Below are 13,150 nucleotides of genomic sequence, written 5' to 3'. Positions count from 1 at the left end.
TACCTTGGGAGCGAGGAGGGTATTTTGGGGAGTTGCAGTGCTGTGCGGAAGATCATGTCTGTGCCCTGTGGTGCTGTCAGCGGTGACAGATCCCAGATGCAGTCGCTACTGTATGGCAGATTGAGTTTCTCAGCAGAAAACTCTCTCCCTCCCTCCCAAACGTCTTCAAAAACCTTCTCCAGATACTGCGGGTCACTTCGGCTCAAACAGGGAGAGAAAGGGGAGAAAAAAAAGGCTTTTCCTCTCTCCTCCCTCTCTCTTCCTCCCGCCGGATCTCTCCGGGGTGCGGGGGGCCGTGACCGGGCCCTTGTGCACCCGGGGCGCTGAGGCGTCCCCTCTCACCCTGGTCCTGCTGGGAGCCCGCCGCCGAGCACGGGGACCGCCGTCCAGGTAAGGGGGCGGCGGGGAGCGCGATCCCTCCTCCCCCGCTCGGATCCCGCCGCCTGAGAGCTGCCCGAAGCTGGGTGGCTGAGGTGTCCCCTTGTCCCAGACGCGGGGATGGGGACACAAGGAGAGAGCCCTGGCTGCGCCCCGCCCGCCGCGGCGGGAGGCAGCAGCCGGGACTGGATCCGCCTAAAGCCCCCGGCCCGGCGGGGCTCGGCTGAGGGTGGTGAGGAAGCGGCGTGACTTTGGGGACTTTGAGCGGGGAGCCGGAGGAAGGGCGGGAGGAGCAGGGGGAGGCTGGGCGGCCCCGCTGGGAGCACACCCGGCCGGCTTGCCGGGAGCACGGGCCAGCTGCGGACCCACGGGGGCCGGCAGCCGCTGTCCCGGTGAGCGGCGGAGCTCGGGACATCCTCCCCTCTTCCCTCCTCCCCGCTTTGTTTTCACCTCTTCGCGTAAATACAAGGGGCTCGTGTTTTAACAGCTCTGTCTCTCCGAGGCATATAATGAGTTTCCACATTCCTGTCCTCCCACCTCCATAAAATATTGATGCCTCCCCGAGTGCCCAAATCAGAGGCCAATCGGCTGTAGTGTCTCCTGCAGTTCTCCTCCTTGCAAACGGGTCATGCTTGAGGGCTCGCTGTGGACCATGATCGTGTAGCTCTCTCCTCCTGATTGTGTAGCTCTCTCCTCCCTACCTTAAAGGAGCAAAGCCTGTGCAATGTATGGCACCAGGGAGGACTCCCGTCCGCGGATGAGCCTTCAAAACTTGGCGGGATCGCGGGGAAGGTCCACTGCTCCCCATGGGCGATTTGGTGTAGCAGCCCTGGGGTCGGAGCGCCCCGGACCTCATTCTCTCTAATTTCCCTCTAGATGGAAGCAACCTCATTTTGTTCATGCCTGTTGGAAACGGTTTCAGCTAACCCCGCTCTCGGTCCTTCCTTCCCCAAATGAATTGAAAGGCTTTAATTCGACCGTGCGCACACCCCCTCCCCCCTTTCCTTTTGTCCTTTTTTTTTACTTTTTTTTTTTTCCTTTTCTTTTTCTTTTTTTTTTCCTTTTTTATTTTTTTTTTTTCTCTGAAGGCAGCTCTTGCCTTTAGCAGAAGTATAATTGTGACCCTGCCTGATCCTGATCCACAGAGCCTCCTGTTGGGAGCAGTTAGCTGTGGTTGCATTAGGCCAAAGGACCTCCCAAGTGGTGGTGGCCTGGGTGTCATAGGAAGGGACTCTGCACATTGTCCATTCTTTCCCATCAAAGTCCCAGGCACCGTGGAGCCAACAGTTTGGTGAAGAAGGAAAATAGTAAACAAGACTTTCCCCTCCCTTCCCAACTCAGCAGCCCTGAGATCTTCCTGGGACGCAGAAAAGGGAACAAACTTTTTCATAACTTCAGCTCTACGGTGTGATTTACATTTCCGGCTGCTCTGTCAGAGTGGCAGTAATTTACAGCCTGATAAAAAACACTTTTACAACACCAGAACATGTTCAAGTGGTGGCTTACTATACTTTTTTTTTTTTTTTTTTTTTTTAAATAGGACACAGGCAAGGAAAAAAAGTTGGGTTTCCTGCCTTTTTCCACCATGGCTTTTTGAAGAGTAAAATGGGTTGAAGTTGTAGTGTAGGCAAATAAAATTAAAAAAAAAAAAAGAAGAAGAAAAGTAAGAGTAGGCTGAAGAAAACAGGCATGAAGTAAATCCTGGCCTTTTGTTTATATGCTGTGTATTATACGTCTATGTCTCTATTTCTCTAAGGTTTTCGTTTTACGGTATTGTGCTCTCTGGCCAAACCCTGCTAGTCTTGCCTCAGGGGTTGCTTTCATTTAGCCAAGTAGCTATTGTGTTTAAACAATTTCTTTCCTTTAGTAATTCATTCCTTCTCCGGAGTCTAAAATCGAGTGGGTCTGGTAGCGTTTATGAAAGGGGAAGCATCTTTTATTCAGTTCTAAAATAGCGTTATAGTAATAGCGTTATCCCTTCTTGAGGAGCATCCAGCCTTTACCGGGGCAGGGCAGGACGGGTCTGGAAACTAATGTACAACATCCCCATCCTGGTAGGAACGATAAAGTTTAGTAAATTACAAATATGTGAATTTGGCAGACAGTTAGGGATAAAAATGATCAAACGATTAAAAAAAAAAAAAAAAAGAAAAAAAAAAAAAAAAGAAAAAAAGCCGGCAAGCAATGAATAAACCACATGTAGCAGTTGCCGCTTTCATGACTTTGGTAATTATTTACACCTGAATCATAGTTTACTCCAGCCACGGTTTCAAAAGTAAACCTTTAGAGAATTTAATTATTTCCAGTTTTCGGCAATAGAGATTAAAAAAAAAAAAAAAAAAAAAGAAAAAAAGAAAAAAGAAGAAAAAAAAAAAGTAGGTTAGTGAGCAACTGCTGTCTCCCGAGCTCTCGTAAAAGGCTTTATGTGCGTTTCCATCCCAAAGACACAAACAGTCCTTCTGCGTCCTCTCCTCCCATCCGTACAGGAGCGCTCACTGGCATCTGTGCACGTATTTACGGCCTCATGGGAGAGTCCTGAGGGTCACATGGGACCGTGCCGCTGCATATATATATATATATATATATATATATATATATGTATATATACACCCACATACATTTGCCTATGTGCGTGCGTTCAGTCAAGAAACACAGTATTGAAGCACGTGTGGGTGATCTCCTCGGCTCCTTCCTTCGGCTCTATAATAGCTCTGTTATTTTTACTAAACGATCAGCATGGCTCTACGTGACCCTTCGTCATTTAAAACCATTTTCTATCATTGCACGTGTGCAGGGGGGTGGATGGGGAGGGGGGAGGAATCGACAGGTCATTGAGAATAACGGGGAAAGCCTGTGATGTATAGCACGTTTTATCTTTATTTAGGCAGCACGTCGCTGGCGGGATGGCCTGAGTTTCCATGCGCGACAAGGGCATGAAGCACATCCATCCTCGGGGAGGTGCGGGCAGGCTCGGGGAGCTGCTGTGGCCGGGGGACGGCTGGGCGAGCCCAAGGGCCGGGAACCCTCTCGTTCCCCTGCTGCCGTTTTTCCTGCGTATGAATTCTGCACTTTCTGGGAAAAAAAAAAAAAAAAAAAAAAAAAAAAAAAAAAAAAAGATAAAAAAGGGCTGCTCTCCGTTGCCGGAGCTCCTCTGCCACACTGGCTTGGGAGTGTGCGGCGGCCGCAGGCATCAATCCAAGGGCTGGGACTCCCTGTGACCGCCGAAGCCGCTCCTGCCATGGATAGTGCGGTGAGCTGCCAGCTGCGAGTATTTTCAGTATTTCACTGCTCCCCCTCCTCGAATCCACCGCACTTCCCCTGTCGGGGCTGCCTTGGCATCCTTCGTACAGCATCCTCGTGTGCTCTGCATCCCGGGGCCGGGCTGGGATTTAAAGGGCTCTGAAGAAGGCTTTCAGGAAACCGGTTCTGGCTTGGCTCTGGTGGGCGTCCCGGGGGTAGAAGGGAGGAGAGGCAAACCCGCGGTTTGGAGCGCAGGCTGCTGCAGGCGGGGTGCACCCCTTGGCTGCCCGGGGCAGGGAGTGCCGGCCGGTGTCTTGGCGGGAGCTCCTGGGGCACATCCCCCGCACACCCTCCGGAGGCAGGAGGAGGTGGCCGGGCATCCCGGGGCTGCCTCCGAGCCCCTGCCCTCTGCCCTGCCCCTACCTGGAGCGGCGGCTGTCTGCACTCGCCCAGCGGGGGATGCTAACGAATGGAAAAATATCCCCACACAACAGTTCTTAAACTTCCCCAAAGAACCTCAAATCAATAGACCCGTGAGGATTTTATACGCACTCCCTTACCCAGAGTAACACGCTGCTGGTGCGTTAGACACTAGCTGTAGGAATATGTGCACCTAAACTTATACATGGGGCCATGAATCAAGAATCTGCATCACCTTGGGTTAAGGGCTCACTCCTCAGGGTTTTTTCTTGTCACTGGCTCCTCCTCTGTAAAACAGCTGTTAGAAAATGTGTTCCCCGAAGGACAACGAGTTCGTTGTTTTTTGGTTGCTTTTTTTCCAATTTATTTCCCCCCTCTGCTCTTGGCTGACACAAGGTAATACCGTGCTGGGTACAGGGAGGCGAGAAGGGACAGTCGCTAACTGTAACTCGTTTTCTAGAGGTATATCACCTCAAGCATGTGCTGCATCACACCTTTCTATTTGTGATGGCCGATCATCATAATGTATGCGCATAGTCGTACGTTATTCGCAACGCTATCATTAGCACATTAGTCTTTTTTATTTTTGAAAACAAAGGTGTTTTTTCCTTGTCCAACCCTGACAAGACGTACCCAAACGTAAGATAAAAAGCGTACATCTTATTAAAAATGGGCAGTGATGGTTGCCACCCCAGTATCTCATTAAAACCGACAAAAAATACGGATTGAAATATGATAAGACCATATAATATATTTTGAGTGTTAGATGTGTAAGCATAGAAGGTGTTTAAAACGGTTTTTTATTTTGCTTTTTTTTTGTTTTTTTTTTTTTTTTTTGTTTTTTTTTTTTTTGTTTTTGTTTAAAGCGCAGTGGTTATTTTCTTTAATGGTCTACACATATACATGTGTGTGTATAAACATATATAAATAGATGTATATATCCTTCTGCCTGAAGAGAGCTCTGACACCTGTTGCAAGACCCAAAATAGAAGATTACACTGTAAATTCTTCCTGCGATTTTTTTTTTTTTTTTTTTTTTTTTTCTTAATGATAAGCACTCTTCTGGGACAAAACATCTACGGGAAAACTTTCCTAAGTAAACGCCCACGAAAATGTCTTCGAGGTTGAATTAATTTTATGTTGGGATGAAAAACGTGCCAGTTCTGCCCGTGTTTCCCAAGCAGGACACCTCCGAGGAGATCCCTGGCAAACTTTTCGCTATTTTTATTAAATTCTATGAAAACTAGATACTGACTTTATACTGATTTTATGCTGACTTCCTGAGCAGCAGGACGAAAAGCATGCTAAAATTAAAAGGGCTCGCTGGGAGAGTCAGAAAAAGTACCATTTTCTCCTCCGCCTATTTGGGGGCTCTTTGCTGGGGCTATTTGCACCCAGAGCACCGGGTGGCCGCCTGCTGCCCCTCGGGGCTGCCGTGGCACCCGGGGGTGCCCGCGGAGCCCCCGCTCGCCTCCCTCGCCCCGGGCGGAGCAGCCCCAGCCCCGCCGGCAGCATCCTGGGGAGGGGGCCCGGCCGCCGTGATTATTTTCCCCCCAGATGTTGTCCTGGCATTTAAAGGGCTAAATCTCAACTTCCAGGCACGCAGCTGGGGTATGTTGTATCCTATCAATTCATAACAAGGAGGCATTTTGGAAAGACTCGTAAGGATATTTATTTTAAAATGTGTGCTGAAAAGATATATGCTGGGGGGAGGAGGGACAGGGTTGGGCGCCTCGAGTTTTGTTTCTAAGCCAAAACGGCACAGTTCGAGCTGTGAACAAATGGTTTCCAGAGAATAGTTCTTTTCTCTTTCTTTTCCCTGTAAGGAGTTTGTTTGAAGTTCCCGGAGTTTTTAATGTTAAATAATATTAATACCAAAATGAATAGTTCGGGGCTTCTTGTTTTAATTTTGAAAAGCTGGCATGTGTGGGTTTCGTTTTTTCTTTCTCTCTTTCATTCCTTCTTGCTTGCGTTCTGGCTTTCTCTTGCTTTCTTGTTTTCTTCCCATTTCTTGTTTCTCCCTACTTGGTTTCTTCTAAATTTCCCTCTTTATCTCTTGCTTTCTCTCTGTCTTGCTCTCCCGCCCTCTCCCTCTCTTCCCTCTCTTTGCTTCTCTCTTTCTTACTGACCGCTCTCCCCCGCCCTAGGTTTCCCCTTGTTTCTGAAAACTCCTTCTTTCAACCGGGATATTGTTGCTGGTAAAAAAAAAAAAAAAAATAAATAACCCAATAAATAAAGCAGGCTCCTGTTATGACAAGTTCCAAGCCAGAGCAACATTTTATGAGTGAAAATAGCCCTTGAGGAAAAGGATACAAAAAAATAGAGACAAAAGCGTTTAACAGCGGGTGAAGCTGTCATTTGCGGAGGTGTGGGACGGGGCGCAGGGATCACCTCGCCCCCAGCAGCCCGGAATGGGCGCCGGGAATGGGCAGCTCCGCAGGGTTCCCTCCCCGCCGCTTCTCTTTCTTTCATCTCTGCCAGCGTATTAAAACTATTGCGAAAATAGCGAGGGACCACGTCAGCTCTTTGTGGAGGCCGAACGCTCCTGGTCACCTTGGACTCGGCCGGCGTTATCCTGCCTTGGCTCTGCCTGGGTGGGCAGCGGCGGGACTGGGACCGTGTCCCCCAGGAGCCCTCGTTACCCAGGGCCGGCATCTCCTGAGCGCCAGCAGCGTCATCCCGCTCCGCTGGGCACATTCCTCTTTAGAAACGGAGAGGGAAAATAAAGAAGTGCTGCTGGGGGGATTGTAGACAGCCGAAGTCTGAAGAGGGTTTGCTCCTCCGCAGACACTGGGAGGGGTTTCCCTCCGGCCGCGGGGAGCCATCCCCACCCGGGAGCGGAGTGGATCTGCCTGCCCGGGGACGGCTGGAGAAAAGGGGTGACAGCCGCGCTGGGAGAGGTCCCTCCCCGGCTAGCGAGAGCCCTTCTCTCTTCTAATCGCTTGCATGTGCCTGCTCCCTGAGCAGCCCCGCTCCGAGCCGCGGCAAACACCGTCACAACTCGCGTGTCGTAAATTACAGAGATCTCACCCTGGGGCAGGGAGATGCCGGGGAGGCGTCCGGTTTGTCTGCAGCTCTGGAAGGCACGGGAGGAACCGGCCTTGCTGCTTCTCTCACTTCCCTTTTCCATCTCTCCCCCTCAGCCGACTCCTCCACCGAGGGTGATACCGCAATGACTCACTAGCACGTTTCGGTGTAGGGGAGAATTTTTGTCTCTCACCCCCACCCCCTTTTTTTTTTTTTTTTTTTTTTTAGTTGTTAACTCCCGTTTATGATCGAAATGTTACTCTCTTCGTTTTGTTTCGTTCTGGCTGCCATTGGTTGGCCTGGGTTTAATCAGAAGGAAAAAATGCTCGCCACAAATGTAGCTATTGTTTGGCTTTGGAAAGACGGGGGCTGGGGGAGGAAAGCAGAGAGAACGGGAGACCGTGAATGACAGTGACGGTGGGACCAGCCATCCACCTCACGGAGTCCTGCGCTCAGCCCTTCCTAAAACAGAGTTCCCTCTTTCCCCCGTTTGCCCGCAGCAGTATGCAGGGGAGCCGGGGCATGTTATCTCAGGAACTTAATGCTAATAAATGTGCTCAGATGTTGGACATTCCCCTTGCCTGTTTTATAGGGTTTCGCTGGTGGTGCTTAATGGGCTGGGTCACCGGGACTGATGCTAGCAAGGTTATTAGGATTAAGTAACCTAATGAATCGTATGGCCATTAGCGGGCTTTGAAAGAAGGTAGTTTTCCCTGTAACCTGGTCTCCTGTCTCTTAACAGAGGCAATTATTTTTAACTGTCTCTCAATCACCGGTCGGAGGGAGGCTTTTTTTTTTTTTTTTTTTTCTCCCACCAGTTTATTTGTTTAAAACCTTTCTCTGATGCTTAGAAATTGATTTCTCCACAGAAGGAGCCTGTCATTTTATCTCGGGGTTTCTTGGAACCGCTGGGCGAGCCAGACGCTGCGGCCGCTCCCGCCCTGCTCGGGAGGGAACAGCTCCGCCGGTGCCTTTTCCCTCCGCTGGCCAAGCGCGTCACTCGGGACACGGCCCCGGGAGTGCTTGAGGAGGATTTGTACTTATTTTTCCCAGAGAAGGGTTTTTCTTGCTGTGTCTTTTGCCTAAGCCAGGTAAGCGATGCGAGCTCGGTTCCCCCTCCAGCGGCTCGCCCAGCAGCGCTCCCTCCGGGGAGCTCTTCAGGTTCCTTCCTGGGGGGTTCCACCGCCCCGCACTCGGGTACCGCCACCGGGACCCGCGTCCCACGGCCCGAGGGGCCGCGCTGGGCGAGCGGGAAGGATGGGTGGCGACAGAGGCAGGCAGGCAGCACCGGAGCCTGCAGCTGCCTTCGCTCCCCGGGGCAGCCATGGCCAGGTTATCAGAAGGTAACTCTCGCCATCCCTGTCTTCCATGGGGAGAACCCAACAGCTATTATTATTCTTATTATCATCATCAACATCAACCGAATGATAATAATCATTATTATCATCACGACTATTCTTTTTTTGTGGCCCCGAGGTTTAAGAATTTTTTTTTTTTTCCAAACTTCGATGTTTTCACCCCTACCTCCCTCCCGCAAGAAGGTACAGTTTGGATGTGGACACGAGTTATATATGCTCCTTCGGGGAGGCCGGGCCAGCGGCGTGAATATCCGTTTTAATTAGAACAAGTGTTAACAACTGATTCAAACTGATCAGATCTGAAATATTTGAACCTGGTCATTTTCCGGACCGTTCACACTTAAAAAAAACCACGGATGTACTGGTGAAAAATTAGAAAGGGGGTAAAACCCGATAAGAAGTATTTGGGAAAGCAGTCCTTTAGTCCGGGGGTCTCTGCTGCGCTGCCTGCGCCGCTGAGCTGCTTGCGGCGGCGGGGCTGGGATGAAAGAGCGCAGGGGTTTGGGGCCGCGGCGGCCGGAGGCAGAGCAGGGCCCAGCGTCTGCTCCCGGAGCAAAACGAGATGGGAAGACCTTGCCTGGCGAGGCCAGGGCCATTCTGAAGTGCTACCACCGAGCGGCATCTCCCGCGCCGAGCGACACGGCGCTGGCAGGGTGACAGGGGTGAGCAGGCTGGCGACAAAACGCGGCTCGGCTTTTTCCACCTCTAAAAGCTCACGGACAAGCTGCGAGGGGCATCGCACCTGCCGGGCTGTCTGGCTCCCAGCCGCCGGGAAGGGGCTGTTCCTCGGGGGGCCCTGCGGCAGGAGCAGCGCAAGGTGTCCGCCAGTAGAGTAGAGCAAAGCTCCAGCCCGCCTGACTTGGAAAGAATCCACTTTCCCACAGCTTTTTCAATCCCCAATACTTTTCACACCCTGTTAGGAGTTAATACCGCCGAAACCGCTAAACGCTTCCATGCCTGAAGGTACGGCCCCGGGCAGGACGGGAGCAGCGCGGAAGAGCCCGCGGAAAGGGCTCCTTTCCCCGCTGGAAATTCCTCGGATGCTTCGTGCTTAGGCTAACACATCGGGCTGACTCTCTTTGAAAGGGCTTCGGCGGGCAAGGGAGGGGAAGGATTCCCCAGATACCTTCTGGGGAAGAGCGGGGCGATACTGCTCCAGCTCCCTGGGTAATATTTCAGATGCCAGTCCCTCGGCGGGGAGAGCTGGCTGGGGGTCAGCTATGCGGCCTGGGCTCTGCAACCAGCACCTCTGGGTGGCAGCGGAGCCACACGGGGCTGGGGAGGAGGGCTGGGAGAGGAAGGTGTGTGTATAAAAAAACAGAATAGACCTTAAGTGTAGCTGACTTTTTTTTTAATTTTTATTTTTATTTTTTTATTTTATTTTTTTTTTAATGGGAGTTATTTTTCGGGTTTGGTTTAGCCTCGCACCTTTCAGCCGAGGGTCCCCCACAGCCGGTACCGCCCCGGCCGGCGGGCAGTGCCCGGAGAAGGGCCGAGGGCAGCGGCTGCTCCGCTCCGCTCCAGCGGTAGCTGACCTCTGCCCAGCCCCCCGCCCGCCCCGCAAGGCCAAGGGCAGCCAGAGAGCCTCATGTTCCCTGAGCTCACAGCGACGATGCGATAACCGAACGCGCGCCGCAGGAAAGAGCCGGCCGGGGGAGCATTTCCCGTCCTATTTTCCCACTGAAGTAATCGCTGGAAAATGCCGGGTGAGATTTCTTGCCATTCCTTCCCAAACCTGCAAACACCGTCCTCAGGAAAACCGCTCGGCTGGGGTGTCCCCAGCTCGCAGCAAGAGCACTTGTCTCCGAGAAGCACAAAATTCACCCAGAAAACCTAACTATTAGGTAATGTTAGGCAGTCAGGCCAGGAGTGCCCAGTCTTCCAAGAAGTGGGACGTGTAGGCTGCCGTTCAGAGCCTGAAGGGATTTGTCCGGCTTGTCTGTCTTCACAAAACAAAGGACTTGGTCCCGGATAAAGTGAGAGCATCTCTGGAGTCCAGAGTTGCCGTGCTCCCCTCCAGCCCTCCAGGCACAGGGATGTGCCTCTTCTTGCACCCCTCAGCTCATAACGAGCCTTTAATTTGCAGTAATGCTGGGGAAGGTTGGATCACCATGTCGGGGGGCACCATGTGTGGGGGATATACCTTTAGCTGTATCGTCCCCAGCCCCCGGCAAACACTCTCGGCCGTGTGAGGTTAGCAGCATCCCTCAGATGCGCGTTTGCTCTCGGTTCAAAACCCTTTAAAATCTCGTGGAGGGAAAGGGAAATCCATCGGTAATGCTCATTTGGTGGGACACTGCACAACTCTGATTAGGCTTTTTCCCTCGCCGTCGGAAAATGCCCTGCGGACTGGCTGCGGAGTGTTCCGCACCGGGAGAAACCGCTGTGCCAGGACAGCTCCCGGGGCACAGGCTCATTCCCAGGCGGGAGAGACTGATTCCCAGGAGGGAAACGCGATTTCCCCGGCTGTCCTGTCCCTGCCCGGGACACGCACAGCCCCCCAGGCAGGTCCTGGCCGGCTGCAGCCTCTCCGCGCCGATCCTGAGTTACATCTCTAGGGCTGTGCTCGCCAAGTGGCAGCTCTCCCCCCTCTCCTTGCTTTCCCCCATCGCCCGCCGCTCCCGTGTCCACCCAGCCCGATGCAGACACTCCACGCTCTCGGCCATCCCAGCAGGGCGGGTGTCCGTATGGGATAGGGCCAGCTCCTTCCTCACGCTCCTCAGGCCTCGGCAGGCCTCTAAGTCCTGTCAAAACTGAGGGACCTGCTCTGGGCTGTGCTACACAAGCCATGGAGACACCCTCGCCTCTCAGGTGTAACCACCAAAGGTCTCTCCTCCCGGCCTGGGATAGGTGTAAACCACCTCGACCATGAGTGCCCTTCATCTCGGTGGCGCCATTTATTCAAATAGCACATTGAGCCCCAAGCCGAGAGCTGGGAGGACCTTTGAGGAAATGATGCTCTTTGCAGACGAGGTTGAGAGCACTGGGACCCGAGCACGGCAGCCGGGCGGCCAGGGAGGGCCCTCCCGGCAGCTGTGACCCGCGGGGAGCTGTCACCGCTCGCTGCCCGCGGCTGCCGCTCCCGCCCTGGGCGGAGCAGGTGGCAGGCGGCTCCAGCGGGATGCAGGCTCCCGCAGCCCCCGCCCGCACTGCAAGGCTCAGGCAGGATGGGAGGGAGCCCAGCTGGTGTTTAAAGCCGAGTATCGCACCCACCCGAGCAGCAGCGGTGCGATCAAACACATCCCCCTCCCCACCCACCGCCCCAGGTGCTTCCTTGGGCGGCGCGGCTCCTCCCCGCGTGTGCATACACGCACATGTACGATTAACCCATGAAAAATTATTGCAGTCGAATATATATTATTAATATATTATATATATTTAATTTATATCATATATAATATATATATTATATATATATTCAGTTACCTTTTTAAATAACAGAGAGCTAGTCCCTCAATTTCCTTTCATTTGTTTAATGAACTTACAGATCTACAAGCAGCACAAAGTGAGGACTATTTAAATATACATTTTACATATTAAAAATATAAAATCATACTTAAATATTCAGCATTAATGTAACCACATATCAGCATGTATGCACAAATGCAGGTGGGATCTTTACTGACATGCTCCGGTTTGCTGATACGGCAGGATGGGACATGCGACATGGGGTGATGGGGTGTGATAAGTGTGTCCTTTGGATGTGGACCTCGCGGAGGGGTCTGCCAGGTCCTCCTCCCAGGGCTGAGCTGTGGCATGGCCCCCGATCCCGTGGGAAAGGGGCAGGATTTCCCCCACGCTGCCCCCTGCTCGGGCGAAGTGCGGCAGCCAGACACGGGAGCCCGGGTTTGGAGGCAGCGCCGTGTCACCTCCGGCGCTTCCCGGCAGAAAGCTACCTCATTTATCAGAGGATGCAAGAGCTGCCTGGAGTTGCGAGCAGATACCAACCCCCTTCAGGCCCCCAGTAAAAATAAAGAAAAAAAGTTTGAAGGAGAGAGCTCCCAGCTGACAGTAAGCAAACAGGATGAGATCTCCTCTAGGTGCGCTGCGTAGAGGCGAGGCTGGTTTTCCTTAGTGTTATTTTTGCAGAACTTACTCAAATGCCTTGAATTCGCGTGACACAGCTTTCCAAAACATCCTTATGAAGGAACAGGCGTTTGCCGATTTTTTTCGTTTCTCCTTTATATAACTGTACATTGCCGTGTACAAAAATACTGGATAAATGCATACTTCCACCGTTCCTTTAATAATCTTCAATTTTAACTGTGTAACGTATCAGAATGGTTTCAGACCTGACTCATCCACTTAGTTAAAATAAAGGATAAAAATGAGGAGAGGAGAGGAGAGGAGAGGAGAGGAGAGGAGAGGAGAGGAGAGGAGAGGAGAGGAGAGGAGAGGAGAGGAGAGGAGAGGAGAGGAGAGGAGAGGAGAGGAGAGGAGAGGAGAGGAGAGGAGAGGAGAGGAGAGGAGAGGAGAGGAGAGGAGAGGAGAGGAGAGGAGAGGAGAGGAGAGGAGAGGAGAGGAGAGGAGAGGAGAGGAGAGGAGAGGAGAGGAGAGGAGAGGAGAGGAGAGGAGAGGAGAGGAGAGGAGCCCCCACCGTTTTGATTATTAGTATTTTCCCGTCCATGTCTTGCACGAAGAGCTGAGAGCGGACGCAGAGCAAGGCAGAGGGAGCTGCCGAGCCCCTGCAGCCGGGGAGCTGGGAGCTCAGAGCTGCTGAGCATCGC

At 52.3% G+C, this 13,150-nt stretch overlaps 1 protein-coding gene across 1 annotated transcript in view; it reads left to right on the top strand.

Annotated features, from left to right (window-relative positions):
- Positions 1–97: 97 nt before the first annotated feature.
- Positions 98–13,150, top strand: part of SCRG1 (stimulator of chondrogenesis 1) — a 73,599-nt gene continuing 60,546 nt past the window's right edge. The window contains exon 1 of the mRNA XM_056489560.1: positions 98–390. The gene's annotated coding sequence lies outside the window, so the exon portion shown is untranslated. The remainder of the gene's footprint in view (positions 391–13,150) is intronic.

Source organism: Oenanthe melanoleuca, chromosome 4, assembly GCF_029582105.1.
Source record: "Oenanthe melanoleuca isolate GR-GAL-2019-014 chromosome 4, OMel1.0, whole genome shotgun sequence".
In the NCBI taxonomy this organism is placed as follows: Eukaryota; Metazoa; Chordata; class Aves; order Passeriformes; family Muscicapidae; genus Oenanthe; species Oenanthe melanoleuca.
Note: the sequence above shows the minus strand (reverse complement) of the source record. Positions and strands in the feature narration are given on the sequence as shown.